At 40.0% G+C, this 19583-nt stretch overlaps 1 protein-coding gene across 15 annotated transcripts in view; it reads left to right on the forward strand.

Annotated features, from left to right (window-relative positions):
- ENOX1 (ecto-NOX disulfide-thiol exchanger 1) overlaps positions 1–19583 on the forward strand; it is a 362839-nt gene that overhangs the window by 200976 nt on the left and 142280 nt on the right. The window contains exon 1 of one of the 15 annotated variants that reach the window (XM_065054437.1): positions 5787–6073. The exons of the other annotated variants lie outside the window; for them this stretch is intronic. The gene's annotated coding sequence lies outside the window, so the exon portion shown is untranslated. Of the gene's footprint in view, positions 1–5786; positions 6074–19583 lie in introns of those variants that run through there. 15 annotated transcript variants of the gene reach the window in all.

A 19583-nucleotide genomic window follows, 5' to 3' on the forward strand; every position in this document is an offset into this window, starting at 1 on the left:
CATTCTTGTTTGTATGCTTTTAACCAGACAAGAGCTGTACACCATAGAGAGAGTTCAGCTTGGGAAAACAAACTGGTTTCTGTGCCATGCAATCTCTTTGGGAGCAAAGAGTAGGAAGAATTATAAGATACTTTGCCAAGATCAAAAGCAAGTGAAATTGGGCTGGACACAATGCTGGAAGTTTAAGAAATTTTGAGAAAAATAGGGAAACAATTAACATACACCTATTTAGAAGAGGAAAATGCTCTTGTGAGTGATGAGCTCCATGCAGCACCTTCACCAGTTCAGCTCATCTCTGTTGTGACAAGTAACTTGGACATTTCTTTGCAAAGCATTTTTAATTCCTTGCCTCGCTAACATGATGGACATATAAATTACTTTAATTATGCTTTGAATGTTTATTTCTAAGTCAGGAGGGATGCTGGTTTGATGGTTAGAGAATCAAACTAGAATTCAGCATATCTGGATTCATTTCAAATTCCTGTCATAGCTTTGCTTTAGCAAGTCTTTAGCAGGTGACTTTTTTTTTTTTTTTTTTTTTTTTTTTAATATGTGCCTCATTTTACTGTCTGCAAAAAGGAATCAATGATCCTTGTATTCCACCCATACCACCCTTCCTTACTGATTTAGCCAGTAGGATTTCTGGGGCTGTCATGTTTGTGCCTTGGGTCAGCAGTGCTCCAGCGCTTCTGGACCGCATCAGCCCTCTGTTTCAAAAGCTTTAGCCTTGCCTGACTTGGAGGGAAATTTCCCAGCGATGTGTGGATTTGGGCTTTACTTGTCTTGTGTTAACTTTCATATAGCACCTTTCTTAGATGTATTTTGTAGAAGTCCAGGGGCACTGGATCCAGCTTGGTGGCTGTGCAGGAGGATTCTGAGCATTTCAGGCCGCCTTGTGGGAGCCTAAGACAGACCCAAGTTCAACAGACTGGTTGAGGACCTGCTTAATCTCTGCCTATTCCACAAATCCTTTAAACATAAGCATGTGCCGAAGTGTTTGAATGTAAATGAGTGAGCTCCAAAATGTGTTCATGTGCTTTGTTAGGTAAGGATCAGTATTTCTCTCTGAAATAATTCATTATAGGATTATAGCATTAGTGCTGCTTGCATTTTTAGGGAAGAGACTTGACACTTTGCTATGGGTATGGCAGCCAAAATAGGCAAAACCAGAAAGTATTTTTTTTTTAATTGCTTCCTGACATGTAAAACAGGTTATTTAGTGTGATAATTTGCATATGTATTATAGATTAATGCTATCAAGCTAAACTATGTGATGGCAACCACTGACACTAATCTTGTGTTCTTTATTCTTCAAAACCAACAGAAGTCATCTGCTTTAAATTGTTCTTTCTCTGAAGAACCTGCTGCGTAATGCAAGCTACTTTCTCTGTATTGTTGACCCTTTTTTTTTTAAGTAAAATTTAAGAAGCATGTCAAAATAAGGGAGTTGAAGTGGTATAGGTGATGTGTTCCAATGCAAACAGTTCTCCTGCTTTTTTAAGAAAACCCTCTAATGATTTAAGAAATTGCTGATTTTAAAAATAGCAAATAAAGTATTATACTATCGCCTTTGAAACTTTCGGAGTTTAATGTAATTTAACAGATGGTCATTTATATGTGATTGCAACTTGTAGTAAACCTAATGCTGTGCAGCTGATAAACAGCATCAGAAAAAAATGGGAGTTCCAAAGTGCACGCAGTCAAAGCATCCCAGCCTGCATGCATCAGCTCCTGTATAAATCACACATGGAAAACTACCAAGCCCAGGCTTTTTAAATGCTTGAGACAGAACAGTGTATGAAGCAAATGCAGCAGCTGAAGTTTGTAAAAGCAACTCTTGTCCAATAATATGTATACATACATGTGTATATACATATATGCATACATACATATATGTATTCATATACTGTATGATATGTAACTAGACCCAATACAGAAGTGTGAATGGCAAAAGTTCTGTACATCTGTCTTTTGTAAAACTGCTTTCCTGAACTGCTGAGCTCTCTTTGGTCATCCCTATCCTCAGACTTACCAGTCACATTTGCAATGCTCAGCCCTTTCCTAGCATCATGTTGAAAGGAAAATTTGGCATAATTTCCTTCTTTGTAACTGAGGCCTTCCCCCAACTTGCTTGACACAGATATGGTCCTTAGCAGTCCCTGAAAAGGATTCAAATCCCTCCCTACCATCTTCATCCCTTGTATTTTTTCCAGGTGAATGCACTGCAACTTGCCCAACAAAGTAGAATTATTATTTTTCTTTCCAGGACCCAAGTATAAATATCTCTGATAGGTGGCACGTCACAGAAAGATGTTTACCAAGTTTTGCTGCCTCTTTCCTTTGATATGGGAAAGCATTTTGCTGAAATGGGAAAACTGAATGAATAGAGCCCGCCAGTCCTGCACACCTCATGTCTGTGAGCGTCCCCACCCGGGGAACGTGGGCTGTGTTACCAACCCAAGGGAATGGGGTCTTTGTTGAAATGTTGGCAGCACATCACTGGACTCGTTGTTATTACAGATGGAGCACTTTGCCGAACAGATGGATTCTCAGCTTTCTGAAAGAAAGGGAAGGTACTTGATGTACCACAGTGGGAAAGGAAGGGGGTATTCCAGGCATGTGGAAAGGCAGGAAAGAAGGCACGTTCTGCATTTTTTGGTGCACTCGAAGCCTAGCAACCTCTCTCTGGCAAACTACAGAAAGCACAAGCATGGTGCTCTGGGTGAAGGGACTGTAACAGACATGGAGGAAATAATTTGCACAGAAGCAATGAAAATGAAGCCAGTCTAGAAAAAAACTGCTCTCCTGAGCAGGTAACTGAGTATTACGTGCCCGAGCTGGGCAAGTGCTCCTACCCGAGATCAGAGGTGCACTCTGTTAAGGCACAGGACTAGTGCCAGAACAGCATAACTGGAACAGAGGACAAGTTCATGTCTTAAGGTCTACTGTGCTGTGAAAGAGGATAGAGATAAATATTGCCTGTCACTGTGAAGCCAAGAATCCCCATTTTCCAGCAGTGTAAGCACCCGTTTCAAACTATGGTGGCACAGTTTGGACAGTGACATCCTTCAGAGACCATACTGCCTCTTTTCTCACGCTCTTCTTCCTCCCGTTCTTGCCTCCCCATCTTGTTCATAACTCACTTCCATCTTAATGTTAGGGCAGGATCAGTTCTGTGAAACACCCAAGAGCCTGCAATCCTGATTTGAAATTATGTTATCTGATCCAATATTTACTGCTAAAATCTTCATGTGATTGCCAAGTGGAATGTGATAAAGAAGTGGCATGAACTGAAAGGACTGATGATATTTTGGTGTTGTGTACTATCTTACTACAAGTTTTCAGTCGCTTCACACACACACATATACAGTTAGCAGAAATATTGTACTTTATTGTGGTAGAATTTAGGATATGATGACATTGGACTTCAAGACTGAAGATTTATTTTTACCTCTTAGCTTAATTAGACAATTCAACACCTCTTGAATGCAGATGTTAAAGCTGTTTAGCAATAGAAAGGATACGAAAGACCTTGGAAATCCATACTTTCTGAGAAAAAAAACAAAACAAACAACAAATGTGAGAAAGGGCAAAAATGTCAATGTCCTTTCAAAGTGTGATTCACTGCTGCAAGCAGCTGTGCAGAATATCAGCTTCTCAAATAATGGTTCTGGCTTTTGTTAATACTCAAGGTTGTGTCTCCAGCAACAGAAAAGTCTGAAGTCTTTTCCCTGAAAAATAAAGTGAACTGGATTACATACCCACTTGGGCACCAAGTGTGCTGCATTGTCCAGGACCAAATTTTTAGGGAGGCTCTGAGATGAAATAAACAAGGAGGAATCCCATCATTGAATTTTAGTATGAACAATTTTCAAATCGTTGTGCCTGGATCTCTGCCAGTTTCAGCCCTATAATAAATTAATTCCAATCCACGCAAAAGAGAAGGGGGAAAAAAAAACAACACTCACAACTTGTACAAGTCAAAAACACTGGACAATTTTTATGGGGAAACAAATGGCCAAGAATAATTTATGGGCAAAGTAATTACCTAAAGAGGAGTGGGCTCTTCTCTCTAATTGGAAATGATAACATTTTGCAGCCTTACTAAACACAGTATAGGAGGAGCATCAGCATTTTGCTTTATCAACCTGGTTAATCTGACTATAAAGTTAAGATGTTGCTTCCTCTTGTTTTATCTCTCCTTACACCCTGTACTGCAATTCAGCCCACTTCCCTCTGTGGCAAAATCTAATCTGGCTGCCACAGGACCTGTGAAATTCATGGAGATGATGAGCCAGGATCTGCTTTCTGCATTGTATGTCTGGCTTTATTGAATCTCTAGTCACCCTCAAATAATAAATATTTCATATATCGGACAGGTGAAAGGTTTCATTCAGCTGCGGATCTGCTTCCAAGGCAACCGACTCCAGTCATTTGAACAGTTTAAACATGTAGAAAACAAAGCTTGCTTTCTGGTTTTCTCCTCTGATTTTGTATGTAAAGCATTATCCGTCTCCTTCCTGTCCCTCCTACAAGCAGATACAGAAAAGCTGATAGCATTAACAAGTAATTCTAAACAATTTATAACCTAAATGTATTCTCTCTTCCAGTGAAGATGTGATGAAAAATGCCATTTCATTTTACAAACATAGAACAAATACCTAGAGATATGAAATTGTCTGGCTTAGCAACTATAAATACTCCGTAAGCAAAAAATGTTTGCAACCACAGGACTACATTATACTTTACAGTATGTTTCTCCACTACAGTGGGGGTTTCCTTAATACTGTTGTCTAGTAATTCTGTTATACAGTTGTTTGGGGTTTTTTTTTGGAGTGGGGACAGTACACCAGGTCTTTGTTTGAGAAAGTTACTGAGGAGACTATTAGCAAGATGTTTTCAGCCGTTTCTGATTTCTGCTGATTTCAGTACTTGTGACAGATCCTCTTCTGGAAAATGTCTGCTGTATCCTTTACATCTTGCAGCTGAACAAGCTCTTCTGAAGTACAGAGTTACTTGTTCTTCCTCTACACATGTCCAAGCATAATGGGCAGCTGCCCTCCCTCCTCCTCTGGAGCCCTCGCTATGTCTGGACTTTCTGACTCGTGCTGTGTTCCACACCCAGCTCTAGACCAATGTCTACAACCACTGCTGATGACTTCAACAAGTGCTTCTCTTTCCTGCCTACTGTGTCAATTGTGATGAAAGGAGAAATTGATTGGAGCAGTGGCAAAATTTTTGTAGGCAGACTCCAAGTAAAGGGATTTTCTACCATCTCGTATCAGGCTTAGAGACATTTTTAATTGCATCTGATCTTCTGCATGGATGTTTCCTCAATGTAATCATGGAAGAATGGTGGCATTTCTCCAGAAGGCACACAGCTGTTTTAGGAAATAAGATGGATAATACATCTTGGGATGAGATTGATGGCTTTGAGGTATTCTGATGATAATCTATGCATAGGTGGTTTATTTAATCTCTCTGTTCTCTCTTTCTAGTCGTTGTACAGGTGCTTGCAGTAGTGCTCTATTGGGGACTAGGAGGACATTTAGATCAGTTCAGGAAGACTGATATGACATGCATGACTGGCATTTTGTGTTCAGAGGGGAAGATGGGGTGTGCGTACAGTTTGTGACAGGCACCTTTGTGCCTGGTAGCCCTGTGGCTGATTTCCTGATTAGAAACAGTTAAACCATATCTGACCTTGCACCCCTCTCCCTTCTGTTTCCAGGCATATAGATTTTAACCAGCAGGTCTCTGGTTAACCCCTCCTCGCTGCTGTTTATTTCCTGCCACTCCGCAGACACACCACTGAGCGTTAAGTATGTGAACTCAAAGACGCTCCCTCTCTCCTGTACAGTCTTAATAGCAAACAGTCACGAGCTGGGCTTCTCCAGGCAGAATTATTTCTACCTAAGAAATATAGGCTTCAGGAGTATGCCCTTTCTCTCACCCTTTTCAGATTGCATTAAAAGCATCCACTTCAAGAAACTACAACTGTGTTTATTCGAGTGTTGAATTTGGAAGTAGTGCCGGGATCCCTGCCACGGCACGCTTGAACCGTGAAGCCCAGGTCAGTTCCATTTTTTGGTTTTCATGTACTGGTAACAGCACTGCAGTGGTTTGAGCTTCCAGGTCTCTGTGGGAGCGATATGTCTTTTAACATGCAGAAAACATCATATTTGATTTTATAACCTTACCTTTTGTTCTTTTGTGGGGTTTTTTTTGTACTACTAAACCAAAATGTCAGAGTGGCATGTCAGTAAACACAATGCATCCAAAAGCATCATGCTGACAGGCTTGAAAACTAAATGTTCTATTTTAAACAGGTGGGGACAGCTCAGGTTTTCCTTCCTGCCCACCAGGCTATCCCTGGACCTGAGGGGACAGCTGTGCTTAATCTGCCTTTTGCTCCGTCACTGTGACTGCTGGCTATTGCACTATATAACGTGCTTTTGAGCTGTGGGAAGATAAGAAGTTTCAATCAGTGTTCACTGAGGTTGACCTTGTGACTCAAAGGCTACTGACTCAATAGCCCCTTAGTTTTGCCAGTGAATCAACCCTTTCTCTCTCTTCCAGTCTTCTATAGTATTAGGGATTTTGTGGGTTTATCTTATTGCTGGAGAAAAAGGTGCTAGGGCAGCTATTGCACTGTCTGCAACTGATGAGTTGTTACGAGGGTTGCCTGGGGTACTCTTTGAGGAGTCTGTTTTTGTTAATGAGTCTGCTCTAGATCTCAGACTCCAAATTTCACCCAAACTGAGCAAGCATTTTGGAAATTTCATGTGTGTAGTCTTTCATTGCAAGGCAGATTTGCACAGGGACAATCAAAAGTAGCAAGGTTTGGTACCTGCAGTGTTTGTTCCCCTCAAATATATGTTGGTTGACTCTATTTGAAGGCTGTATATTTGGAGAACATCTGGAGGTAGCAATGCTTTTTTGTGCAAGGAAGTTTGTTGTTGCTTTACTGTGGTGTGGATTCAGCTTCGCTTTTATTTCTGTCCCGATCCCCAGTGGTTGTAAGCTTTGATGTTGCTAGAGTGCTCCTGGAGTAAATGTTCCTCTCCATGAAAGTTATGCTGCTGTTATTTTTTGTATGTTTCATACAATGGGTGAGGAATAATCTGGAATATACCCAAACGTGGGCTTTTCATCACTAAGAATCCTGCAGTTAGAGACATTGTCCCCTTCCATCACAAAATAAGAGTCTTGAGAGCAAATACCATCCCCAGCTCCAAGTCTTCTCCCGCTCTTCCATGGCACATTGAGTTAATCTGCTTCTAAGTACGTTTCCTTTCTTTACAACTTTTCTTTCTATGTGCATTTGTTCCTTGCCTAATTATTTTAGGTCGAGTCTGCAACAGCTGAACACTATACAGTAAAGGTAGTGCTCTGTGATCTTCATGCAGCAGGAAAATTTGTATGAAAAGATAAATATCTTTTTTTAGGTATTATATTTATCGAAGACAAAGGGGAGATAACTTTTGAGTGACTGAAAATTTTGTAACTGCGCCACTGATGTTTAATTGATATTGGCAGCCAAGAAGCGCCTTTCTGGATTAACCAGACACTCTGCTTCAGGGATATGCATAGGTGGCAGAAAGTGATAAAGCTGGTGAAAACGCACCACTGGGAACATGTAATGGGATCTTTCCTGTGATATGCAAATTATGCTGCCAAGTTGCTGTATAAACAATTCATGGGAGAAGTGGTGAGAGGTAGTTAAATAGCTGGATCACATATCAAAGATAAAATCCAACACTGGGAATGGAAAAATGCGTCAAAAGAGTGGTTTTGCTTTTTAAAATAAATAAATAATAAGAAAATAAATCTTTGCCCAAAGCATGTAGTTGCACTAAAGAGTAAATAGCAAATGATTTATTACAATTGTTGCAGTTCAGAGTAAGCGAGCATTTAGGAAACCAGCGTGCATATAGTTTGTGAAAAACAAGATTTTTCCTAGTAGAAGTAATCTAGCCAATAATTCTACTTTTGTCTTGTTTTGGGTTTTTTTCCTTTTTTATTTTTTTTACCTGAGAAAAAAGATTACTTCCCAAATGTCAATTTGGTTACTTTTCAGGCAGAGGACATGCACTGCTTACTTTCCTGTGATATAACAAATCCTGCCATTTCTATTCTAAGCATGAGCAATGATCTCAGGCAGCCCAGCAAACCATATATCAGGGTCACATACAACCATAGATCAATGAGTGTGTGCAAACCGTATTGACCCGAGCAGAAGCTGAGCTCATGGCTTCAGTCTGGATTTCCATTTTCTATATTTTATACTGTATGAGGAAATGATTCCAGCTAATAGCACTCCTCTGATAAATCAAAGATTACTCTTTCACAAATGGCATCAAAGCCCTCATTGACATCTTATCCAACCACATTGTTTTTCCACAGAGGTCAATCCCTGTAGCATTTGTTTTCACGCAGCCCCTTCCTCTACCTGCTGTTCATTTAGGATCTGATGTGGCTCAGTTGAAGCCAACTGAGAAGCCCCTGATTAACTTCAGTGGGAGCTGAATCACACACTGAAGTCCTAAGGGGCCAGCAGCAGAAAATTTAAGAAGACAGCAGGGAATATTAAAGCATCCTGAGACAAATGAAATCTTTTTGGCTTGTGACTTTCTTTTGTTTTGCTATGTAACAGGAACGATACTCTAGATAGAGCTGTACAGTCATAATAAACAGATCCCGCATTCAACGAATATATCTGATTCTGTTTTGTGTTTAATCACCCACTAAAGCTGTGTCAGATGCTCTTCCACTAGGAACAATATCTCCTAATTAACGGTAATTAAGGTATATTATAACAACAGGATGTGAAACTAGATGGATCTGCCTCTTGATATTTCAAATTTGGACCTTTTTTTCTGCCAAGTCTCTTAATATGCTTCAATTAATGATAACAGAGGCCAGGCCATTCTCAGTGATGGGTATGCACACGTGAATCTCAGTCCCTCGGAGATAAGAGGGAACATGAGTCTTTCCACTGTTAAAGCCCCCTTAGAAACACACATGGACCCCAATTTAGCTGTATTTACTAGCCCAGGTGTTGATCACTAGGAGGCCAAGGGTCAAAGCTTGATTGCCTTATGCTGGAAAGTGCAAAAACTGTGCTGGAAATGACACAAAAATCTATTACCTTGTCTGCCAGTTTTTCAGAGGATCTGTTGGCATTCGTAGCAGGTATGGCATCTCTTTTCACTTACTAAGAAACAATATGAAGCTGTTTTATTCATACACTATTTGAACAAGCAAATTTTTAACTTCAGTGCCCAACAAAGGGGTTTGATTATCATCTAGAAAATTACTGCTTTTCCTCTGAGCTGTGGCAGACATCAAGGCATCACCAACTGATAAACATTTGGAGAGTTAATCAGTAGTATAGCTTAGATATAGTCTTTGTATAAGTAGCTTAACAATTAAGACTTTTTAAACTATTCCTGAATGAAAGAAAATTGCCAGTTTAAAAGATAATTTCCTAGCTCAGGCATTTCTGACCATGTAATTAAAATGAATATGCCGCTGCCTTGCCCGTAGCCACAGTTGTCCTAAAGAAGACTGACAACATTGAATTTCTACCCATGCTGAAGTCTTGTTTGTACCCTGAAATATGGACTAACCTAACTATGTGCTGCAACTCCATCTGGTGACTCGTTCTGAACTTGGTGATGCTTCACTGTGTGCCAGTGATGCACTTTGCCATGTTACCAACCCAGGGGACTTGGGGAGGAGTTCACACTTTCAAAGATGAGCAGAGATGAAACTGGGTTTCTGCAGCATTTAGTATGGTGTATAGTTATTTGCCTGAAGTAATCTATTAGATGTCATAAAGCATATGCAATCAGAAGGTCTTGTGTAAAACACTGGGAAAAAAAAGATGAAAAACATATCTCCCATGCTGTTCCACCGAGCAACTCTATTATGTTCAGGACTTTATTTAAAGGATCTACTATATCTGTGACTGTGCAATATAATTGTGTTCCTGGGATTTTTTTTTTGTCATTTATTTTTAGCTACTTCAGTTCCCTGTAACTTCCTAAAGAAAATATTACATAGGTTTATTTACATTGTATGCTGAAGCACAGTTGTGACCCCAAGTGTATCAGTTATCGGATTAAGAAATGACATGATTACAAACTTTTAGTTTTCTTTTAAGACACCAGTAAACAATTTTTTTAAGGTCTCATATTTTATTTGCAGCTTATGTACCCGTACTCGCTTGATCACATGCAGGAAATATTTTTGTACACTGCTGCTATGCATGACTAAGAAAGAAGCTGTAGATAGAACAAGATGAGATACAGGCTGTAATTTACACCTGACAGAGTGTGATTTTCATTACAAGTCCTTTTAAAGGAAACTCGCTATTTTCTCCACATACAGATAGACAACGATTCCATAAGAAATTGTGACTGTTGTCTCTTTTTTTTTGTATGTTCTACTCTGCTTTGATTTTGATTTTCACTAGGAAAAAAAAATATTTCTTGACTTCATGCAGTCCTGTGTTATCTGCAGGCCCAGGTCATGGTCCTGTGATGCTGGACATACCCTATAAGCAGAGAACAGCATGGCTCGGCAAAACTAATAAAGAAAGTATTATCACACCATTTCATGGGTGGGGGATCAAGGCATAGACAGTTTAAATTACTTGCCCAAGCTGTATTGCAGAGCTATATGAGGAACAGGAATCTCCTGGATCCCCATCCAGTTGCTTTTCCATTTCTAGAGAACTGAAGACCCCTGATTTGTTTTGGCCGAACTGCAATTTTGGATAGTTTCGGAGACATTTGGAGATAGAAGGGGTCTATTAGTCTTTCCTCCTGAAAGAAATATCAGCAGGCAATTAGAAGAAAAATAAATGGGACCCATTCAAACTGCTCCACTTGCTGTTGCCCTGAGCTTCAGGCAAGAAGGCACAGAAAGGTCATTTAACCTGACCACTTATATATCACAGGCCACTAGTGTCACCCGGGTGCTCCTAAATTAAACCATATATTATAGAGAAAAAAACACCAGTCTCACAAAGTGTTTTCTATTCAGTCTGTAAATTCAAGGCTTTGTTTTCTACATGTATCTGCATTGCTCTTCCTGTAGTATCACCTGGATAAACAAGGGCAGTTCATACTCCTGTCAGTTTAATCCCTTGCATCATCACAATTATTTTGATTAATTAGGTACCTTGGAGCTCAAAAGAACAAACAAGCCCTTAACAACATGAGCAGAGATGGTGTCAAAGAGGCATGGACACTGACCCCGGCACCCCCTTCTCCCTCCTGTGTGCCAGAAGAGCTCTGTGCTGCTGCAGGGAGGGTATCGAGTGATGGCCATTGAGCTACATTAGGGCAAGCTGAGGGAAAATGCTGCACTCCAGTGCCCCTTACACAAGCTGTGTCCTCTGCACCTTCAAGGAATGAAGTCAAGATTTAGTCCCAGGAGACCATGGTACAGATGTTTGCTGGGTGACAATATAAACAAACAATTCAAAAGCCATCACTTACCATATTTGTAGCTACAGGCCAAATGCTTTATTCACAATGTTGCAGTGGAAGTATTAACATTGCATTTGTTTAAAAAGTAACTAGAAGGCTATTTGTGACCTTCATAATACATATGTGAAGCAGTGTTCTACTGGTTTACACTGGTTACTTTCCGCTCTGTATTTTCCACAGGGCCAATTTGCAAGGATTTTTACTGCAGTAACAACTGCTATTTATGAATATAAGTAACTAATTTACAAAAGTTTCACACAGCAACTTCATGGCTTCCGCTTCACAGTTAAAGGTTCTGCAAATCTTTTGGTCTTGTTGTTGACTTTGGTTTGTTTCTGACTGTATCTTGAAGCTTGGAAATACGTATTACAGTAAAGTAAATACATTATTCTTGTTATTGCCCTTGTTAATAGAAAATATTTATATAGTGCAGTAAATTTACACTGTACTTTCCCAACATAGATAAAGGCAAATTCTCTGCCCTGAAGAGCTTATAATTCAAATACGACAAGACAAACAAACCTACAACACTTCAGAAAAGGATGGGCCAAAGGATTATTAACTATGTGAAAGGGGTGAAAGGCCCACATGAGGAGGGAGGGGGGTGCTATCATCATCAGTGTTCCTAATTTCACATCACAGTAACATCTTAAAAGCCTCAAAAAGGACAAAAGCCTGGCTGCATGAAGTGCTATGCAGAAGACTGGCAGGACAGTGGCCTGGTCCCTGGATCTCAGAGCATCTCTGGCTTGCTGATATCCCTGCCCAGGGGGCTCCTGGCTAAAGCCAGCATCAGTCCAATTACAGCACAAGGAGCGCCAGGTGTCTAGTAAGTTTTAGCCCTGCCTGAGGGAAAATCCACATGATTTCCTACCCTGAAGAGTTATAATTGAAACTGGAGAAAGCAAATGCACATACAAAAAGAGTTTCAGTGAAAGGGTTGTTGGCTGGATAAAGGTACAGCAGAACCACCTGGGGGGAGGGAGAGCTTTTAGAATCATTATATTCACCATGATCTACAGCCCAAGCCTCCTCAGCCCTGACCCCCTGACCGCAAGATACAGGGGAGAAGCCTTGGATAATTTTTGTTGCCTGATGCACAGTAACTGCTATTCACTTGATCTAACCTGTGTTAAATATGGGATTGCTTCTCCCTCAGTGGAAGAGAAAGGAGGTGTCCAAGTGTCCTGTAAAGAAGACCACACTCACACAGTATGTGATATTCCTAAGTTTGCAGCCCTATAGTTACTTGTAAGTGATCTCATACACAACTGCTCAGAAAATAGACAAAATTCCCGTCTCTGCTTAGCAACTTAATTCAACCTCTACTGAAAGCCAATGGATATGAAGGAGCACAAAGATCCTGGAAGCTCTGCTCCATCCTGTGGGAGGTGGGAAATCTTTGTCTCCCTCATTTACCCACAACAAACAACTTGGGAAAAGGGAAAGGACAGAAGGAAAATCCCGTAGCTGTCCTCACCTCCTAATCAAAATAAAGTGCTGCATCCAAGCATGGCATGAAGGATGAAGAAAGCCAGTAGCAGCCTGGGCACAGCTGATGGGCAGACATACAGGACTGTGGTAGCTGAGAGGTGTGTGTGGTCCACACTGATCTTTAAATAGGAGCTGCAAGGAATAAGGGAGTTCAGTTTGGTAAAGAAATGGGGCTAAGGAGATAGAATTCATTTAGAAGTAGGAAGAAAAGGTCCAGGATGAATTAATTCTCTCTCCAGAGAACAAGCAGATGTAGGGCATCACAGTTGTAGGAAATGTATTTGAGTGGGCAGCTCCCGTCGTCAAACACTAATAGTCATGTGTTGGCATATTCACTGGGGATGGGCAGGAAAAATAAATTGTAGAGCAAACCATCTCTCTCTATAAATATCCATATATTCATCTACATTTGGGGACTTTATCATGAGTTATTACAGACTCACTCATGATTTCTGTTCTCCTGAAGTTTGCCGTGCTGGAGGTATCAGGCAGACAGGAACGGGAGCTGAGTCCCTCGGGACTGAGCATCTTGTTGGGATTCAGATGGCACGCAGGTAGCTGAGCAGTGGTTGAACTCCCAAGGCATTATTTGCTCAGTCCAGCTCATCTCATACAAAGCCAATATCCATACCCAGAATGCAGTATAGACTTCTAGCCAGAGAAGTGAGCTGTGTACCTCCAAGTTGTGTTTCGTTGCCTAGGGAGGCAGATGTCTGAAACAGGTATCTGGTTCTCCCCATTTGTGACAAGGCCAGAAGAAAAGCTCAGGAATATACGCCTGGGTTAGCTGAAGTTAGGTGAGATGGATCCCTCTCCTGACAAAACAACACAATATAACAGATGATACTGTCTTGGCTGTGAAGAGATATTTGGATGAGCGAATGGCCCGTGGCAGACTAAGGCAAGGAATGCGCCTCTGTTGAAAGAGAAAGTGTAGAGTCAATGGATGGAAACAAAAAAAAAATACAAAGAAAAGTGAGAAAGAGCATTGTGAGGTAAATGGAGAAGAACAGGAGATATACTGAGAGGAATGGAAGGAATACAAGACAAATGAGACCAGTGAACAAACTGTCAATTTAGAGCTGGTATCTGGAAAAAAGATCCTGAGTGTGATGTGCAGAGAGGGGATGGCAGCTTTCGGAGTGAGGACAGATGTAAGTTGATAGAAGAGATAGTGAGTTTTTCTCTTAAGAAGAATTTATCACCAGAAACCATGAATTGAAACAAACAAAACAAGCCTAAACCTCTCTTCCAGAGTTTCACTTTGCAGCTGTCACTGAGCAAATACTTGATGGTCTTGCATAAAAATTTGATCGATATTACTTTAGATCGCTTCAGTCCTCTGCAAAAAAGTGCTCTGCAGATCACCCGGGCACTTAACCAAGGACATTTAGATGTCACCTCTCATCACAATTTGGTCCAATGATAAAAGTGTATTTTAAAAATATGAAAATAGTTTGATTGACAAGGATATTTTTTCCCCATGAATCTCTGCTTGAAAAGACAGGCTGCTTTAACTCCAGGAGTTCAATTATACAGGCTTTGAAAGAGAAGAAAAATTATAATGAATGCATTTTAGAAACTTCTAAAAAGTTACTTAAAATAGATTTTCCATACATAACGTTGCCATGTGAAACTGAACTGTCTCCTGGTCTTTTGGGGCTAGAAGAGACCAGACTGTTCATTTGGAAATTAAATAACAAGGTCCTCCCTACCTCTGATGGACTGTATGATAGTGTTCCCGGCGCTCTGCCACTAATAGGGCTTGCCTATCAAGCTGCTCATTTTTTCAGGAGGTGGCATGGGAGTGATTTCACTTCAAGTTAGCCAGGAAGCTAAAATGGTCTTTCTGGAAGTGTGTCCCAACTTGTTTTGATCTTTTTCTTTTTCTTTTTCTTTTTCTTTTCTTTTCTTTTTCTTTTTCTTTTTCTGTTTTTCACAAACAAAAACAATCAGACAACTTTGTATCGCAGCTGCTTGAAGTAGCTCTAGTAAACATGAGGGAAGGACATTGTACAGTAGAGTGGGAGAAGGTATTTGCTATGTGTGGTGCATTTATACAGGTGTTCCCTCAAGCCTATATAGATGAGAAACAGCATATATAGCCCAGTTATAATGGCTGGTCTAGGTACTTTATGGCATCAAGGAGTTATTCCAACACCTCACATTTCAATATTCAGCCTTCCAGTGAGGTTGCTGAAGGGTGTTTGCTCAAGACCTGACCTGCTTGGAGTGCTTTCTCTTTAGTCTGAAAAACAGTGGTGTGGGTTGTCATGTTTTTAAAGCAGTCAGTGGCCTTTAGTAGAAAACTGTGATAGAAGACCTACTATTAAAATACTGTTGTAAGCAGTTCTAAGATTTTGGAATTTTTTTTTTTTTTTTTTCTGTTAAATAGAAATTCTTAAAATGCAGAAATTTAAACAAGTATTGGTCTCAATTAGGTAGTTAAAGACACTGCTATCTTAAATGGGAAGCAAGTGATTCACAATTGCAAGCTGTCTTGGCAGAGTGAGAAACGGAGACACAATCATCAATTGACAACAGCGTTTTGTGTTCAAGGAATAATCAGACCTGGTTTTACCTGGTTTTATTAAGGCTGTGCTGCATTGCTAGCCTGCAAAGTTGCCTTTTTTTTTTTCTTTCCACTTCCAGATGATTTTGGAACTGCATATACTTTTTCCACCACTAAGCTGAACTTCTATAATGCTTTGCTTAATGTGCCTCCAGATTCTGTTATTTATAGATTTCAGCATATTCAGACTGTAGCTGCTAAAATATACACAAAAAGAAAAAGTACATTTGTAACCTGTTAAGGATTTACTCTGAGATGCCAGTGAAGTTTAGGATTTAGCATGAAATATTACTGGGTGACCTTTCAAGGAGCATCTCAAAAGAACACCTGTTCATCTTGAAGGCCTTTGTTTTATTTTCTTTTCATTGTTGAAATCTTCCGGTGTTCTGATTTCCAAGGGAAATCTAGCCTTTGTGTGTACTATGTGTTATCTTCAAGAAGTGCTAAGACAGAGAGGATTTAACTAATGCAGCATCTCAAACGAGCGGTTCTTCCAGCAAATGTGTTTTGTACAAATTGACTTTGTTAAATTTAGAAGGAAACTGTAAATACATTGTGATTTTTCTCTATGTTTTCTTAGTCCTATCAGTATGGCTGTGATTTAGTCCTTAACTGTTTTTCAGTGAAAATTGGTGGAAAGGATCCTTTGTAACTATGTAAAAACCTGCATATTCAGTGTACATAGTAAGAAGTAAAATCTCTCAATGCTGCAGCATATGTTTTATGAGTTTATAAGATAATGATCTAGTTTTTTAATGGCATAATCTAGAATGAGAAACAGTGTTATAAATCATTCAGAAGACAAAAAATCTGAAGAATTATATAAACAAAGACGTAACCAGAGCTCTCATTTAAACTCCAAGGGTCGGACCCTGCTTATCTTCTCTGGCTTGTATCTAATGAAGGTGTTTTCTTAAGGAAAGTGCCAGTTCCTGAAGAATCAACCTTTGGTTTGAAAGGCCACCTGTAAGAGGGAGAAGTAACAGAGCAAACCAGGTAGACAGGGTGACTTTCTGGAGACCCTTGAAACCAACTGGCTTCTCTTTAACAGAGTTGTGTGGGGATGAAGCGTACATAGATGCCTGAGTTAGCGTCCTATCCCAGAAAAATAGACACTTTTTCAAAAATGCTCTAGTACCTCATATGGTTTTTAATTGAATTAGTTGGTTCTTTGTTTGGTTGGTGGTTTTTTTGTTTGGTTGGGGTTTTTTTTGACCTTTGGTGCTTGTTTTTGGTTTTGTTTTGGGTTTTTTTGTTTTTCAAATTTTCCAAGAAGTGTGTGCTTTCCTTCAATTCATTTCGAATTTCAGAATTTAAGTGAGATTTTCTAGGTGTTACTATACCACTAACCATGCAAAAATATGAGCCAATGCCTCTTCTTGAAATGCTGCACATGCAATACTTTTAATAAAAGCCATCTTCAGAGTTTCATTGTAGGTGTTCTCTTTTTTTTGTGCAGACCAGTTAGGCTGGCTACGGCACAAAAATATAATGTTCATTGTTGCTACTCCCAACTTTCTTCTTCATCTTAAGATGGTCAAGAAGAAATGGATAGTGACTGACAGCAAATCCTTGTCTATCTTTTCTTTCTTTTTCTTCCTTCTTTACCGAGACTCCTGTCTTCAGCTGGAGAAATAAAAACACTTGGAAGATTCTCCAGTACAAAAAACTTGATAGATTTTAGAAGACAGCTGGAGCTAGTCTGGTAAATGACCTGTATTTGGCAGGTCAGGTAGACTGTGACCAACCTAATGACCACTGTCCTATGAATCACAGTGAACAGTAACAAATGCTTTGCACGTGCTTTCTTGTAAGAACTGGAAAACTCACCTAGATGTAACAGTTTACAAGATACCACATGGCTCCTGCCCATCTGCGCTGTATCAAGAACTGGCACCAATAACATTTAATGTCTTTGTGACTCACTGTCCCAGGTTTCAAAAGGGTGATGGCATCAGTCTTTTCCTTGAAGGATTTAGTGGTCATTAAATTAGACAAAGAGGTGAAATGACTGAAGATCACACAGCAGGTCACTGTCAGAACCGGGCAGAGAACCTCCTCCTTGCATCCCGGGGCCGGCCACTGGCCCGGGCACTCCACACAACCTCGTTATCATGGTACATTTAATCATCTTTGCTTCGTGTCGTAATTCATTGTCTGTGGTGTTCTGGATATCTAAAGGGTAGGATTTTAACTTAGCAATCTGCTGTGTTATTGAATTAGTTTTACATTGTGTTAATTTCTTTGTCTCATGGCATTCATTGCCTGTGATAATTGATGCACAATATATAACCGACTTCCATATTCATTTGGGTAACTGCATTTAATTGCTTGGTATAAAAGATGCGTACTAAGTACAATCTGCTATGACTGCTATGACTGAGAAGTGCTCATTGATATGGACTTGAGGGTGCTTTATCTTCCTGACAACCTGTCTGAGGAAAGTCTAAATGTCTCCCACAATTCCCCATACAAGGACTGTACTTGCGTTGTGTGTCTGCAAAAAGAGAGATCACACAAAGATGTGGAGACGCTTTACAAAATGTTTGGCATTAAAATTTTGTTCATCAGAAGCTCTCAAATAAGGACGTTTGTATTAACATCCTTACCCCTCCGAAACCTCAAGCAACAGCAGCGCCAAGAAGACTTTACACATTTTCTCCTGTAAATCTGGATTATGGCTTCTTTTGCTTCTGAAGTTACTCCCCTGGAGTGAAGCTACTCCTATGCACAAGTGTTTATAAACACAGATTTCTTTTACATATATCTTCAGGTCATTAGCGCTGAGAGATGCTAATGAGTTATAAACCAGGAATGCTTTCTAAAGGTGTGATGTCAGTGAAATGATGTTGATTAATGTCTGCTCAGGATACACAGGATCCCTGCATAAGCTTACACTTCCTTGCCTGTTTAAACAGTATCACAGTGATTCCTTTTATTTCTAAGAAAGCAAGGATCTTTGCTAGTAGGTGTATTTTGCATCATCCACAGTATTTTGATTTTTGTATGACTAGTGAGTAGGTTTATTGGTTTCTCTAACTTGTTTTGTTTCCAGTGTCATGAAGGATTTAATAGTACAGTGTCTGATCTATACAAAGAAATGTTGAAATTTGCCCAAAGCCGATTTTACTTTAAGCATTAATGAAACCTTTCATCTGAATTTTTGAAAGTTTTTAAATGAAAGCTAATGGTTGAGTCTAAATCAGGTGTAAAATGCCTTTAAGATTATTTTAGCCATATTATGTTGCTCTGTGTTAATATAACCATCGAGCTGTCGGTACAAGGGATGTTCGTAATTAGTATTTTTCTTTTTAAGAAAGCTAGTTTCTACACGCTGTGTCCTTCAGGATGTAGCATTAGTTCTGCCTACAGCTTGTTGCCAATTATTCAGTGTTCATAGGTGCATTTATGCTTGTTATTCAGCTCTCTTCCACTGACAAAATAGCCTGCAGCAGTTCTTGGTTAGATAGGACTAGTTCCACTTCAGGCTCCTCACGTGCTCTTTTGTGGTTTTTCCTCTGGTTCAGCCTGCACTGTATCCAGGCCCTGCTGATAAAACAGTAGACTTGATGGACAGAGACAAAGCAAAACCGTCCAGAACCAGCCTGAGCTCTGAGACCATGTTTCAAGTAAAGGCTTTTGTGGCACACCGGACAGAGCGGGTGGCCTAGTCAACAGGAGTTTCACCAACTAACCCACTGACTCTGCTTTATTTCATATTCACAGTGTTGTTATAAGGTTTTCCTCCTCTGCAAGGACTTTAACAAATGCTTGTGGCTAACTCATGAAAATTCACCAAAATTTGAAATATGTGGACAACCTGATAGAAGGCAAACACTAAAAATATTGCCTATTAATTCCCAGCTGACTGAGGTGCATTTGTCTATCCCAGTGTCTGATTCTGTATGGACCAGTTCCCATTTCTGGCAGTGCTGGTACTGCTGCAATGTGCGTTTGGGCGAAGAGAGTGTAGAGTTTGGCAGCAGACCTTGTTGTGTCACCCAGAGCACACTTCA

The sequence above is a fragment of the Columba livia genome, chromosome 1, assembly GCF_036013475.1.
Source record: "Columba livia isolate bColLiv1 breed racing homer chromosome 1, bColLiv1.pat.W.v2, whole genome shotgun sequence".
NCBI lineage: Eukaryota > Metazoa > Chordata > Aves > Columbiformes > Columbidae > Columba > Columba livia.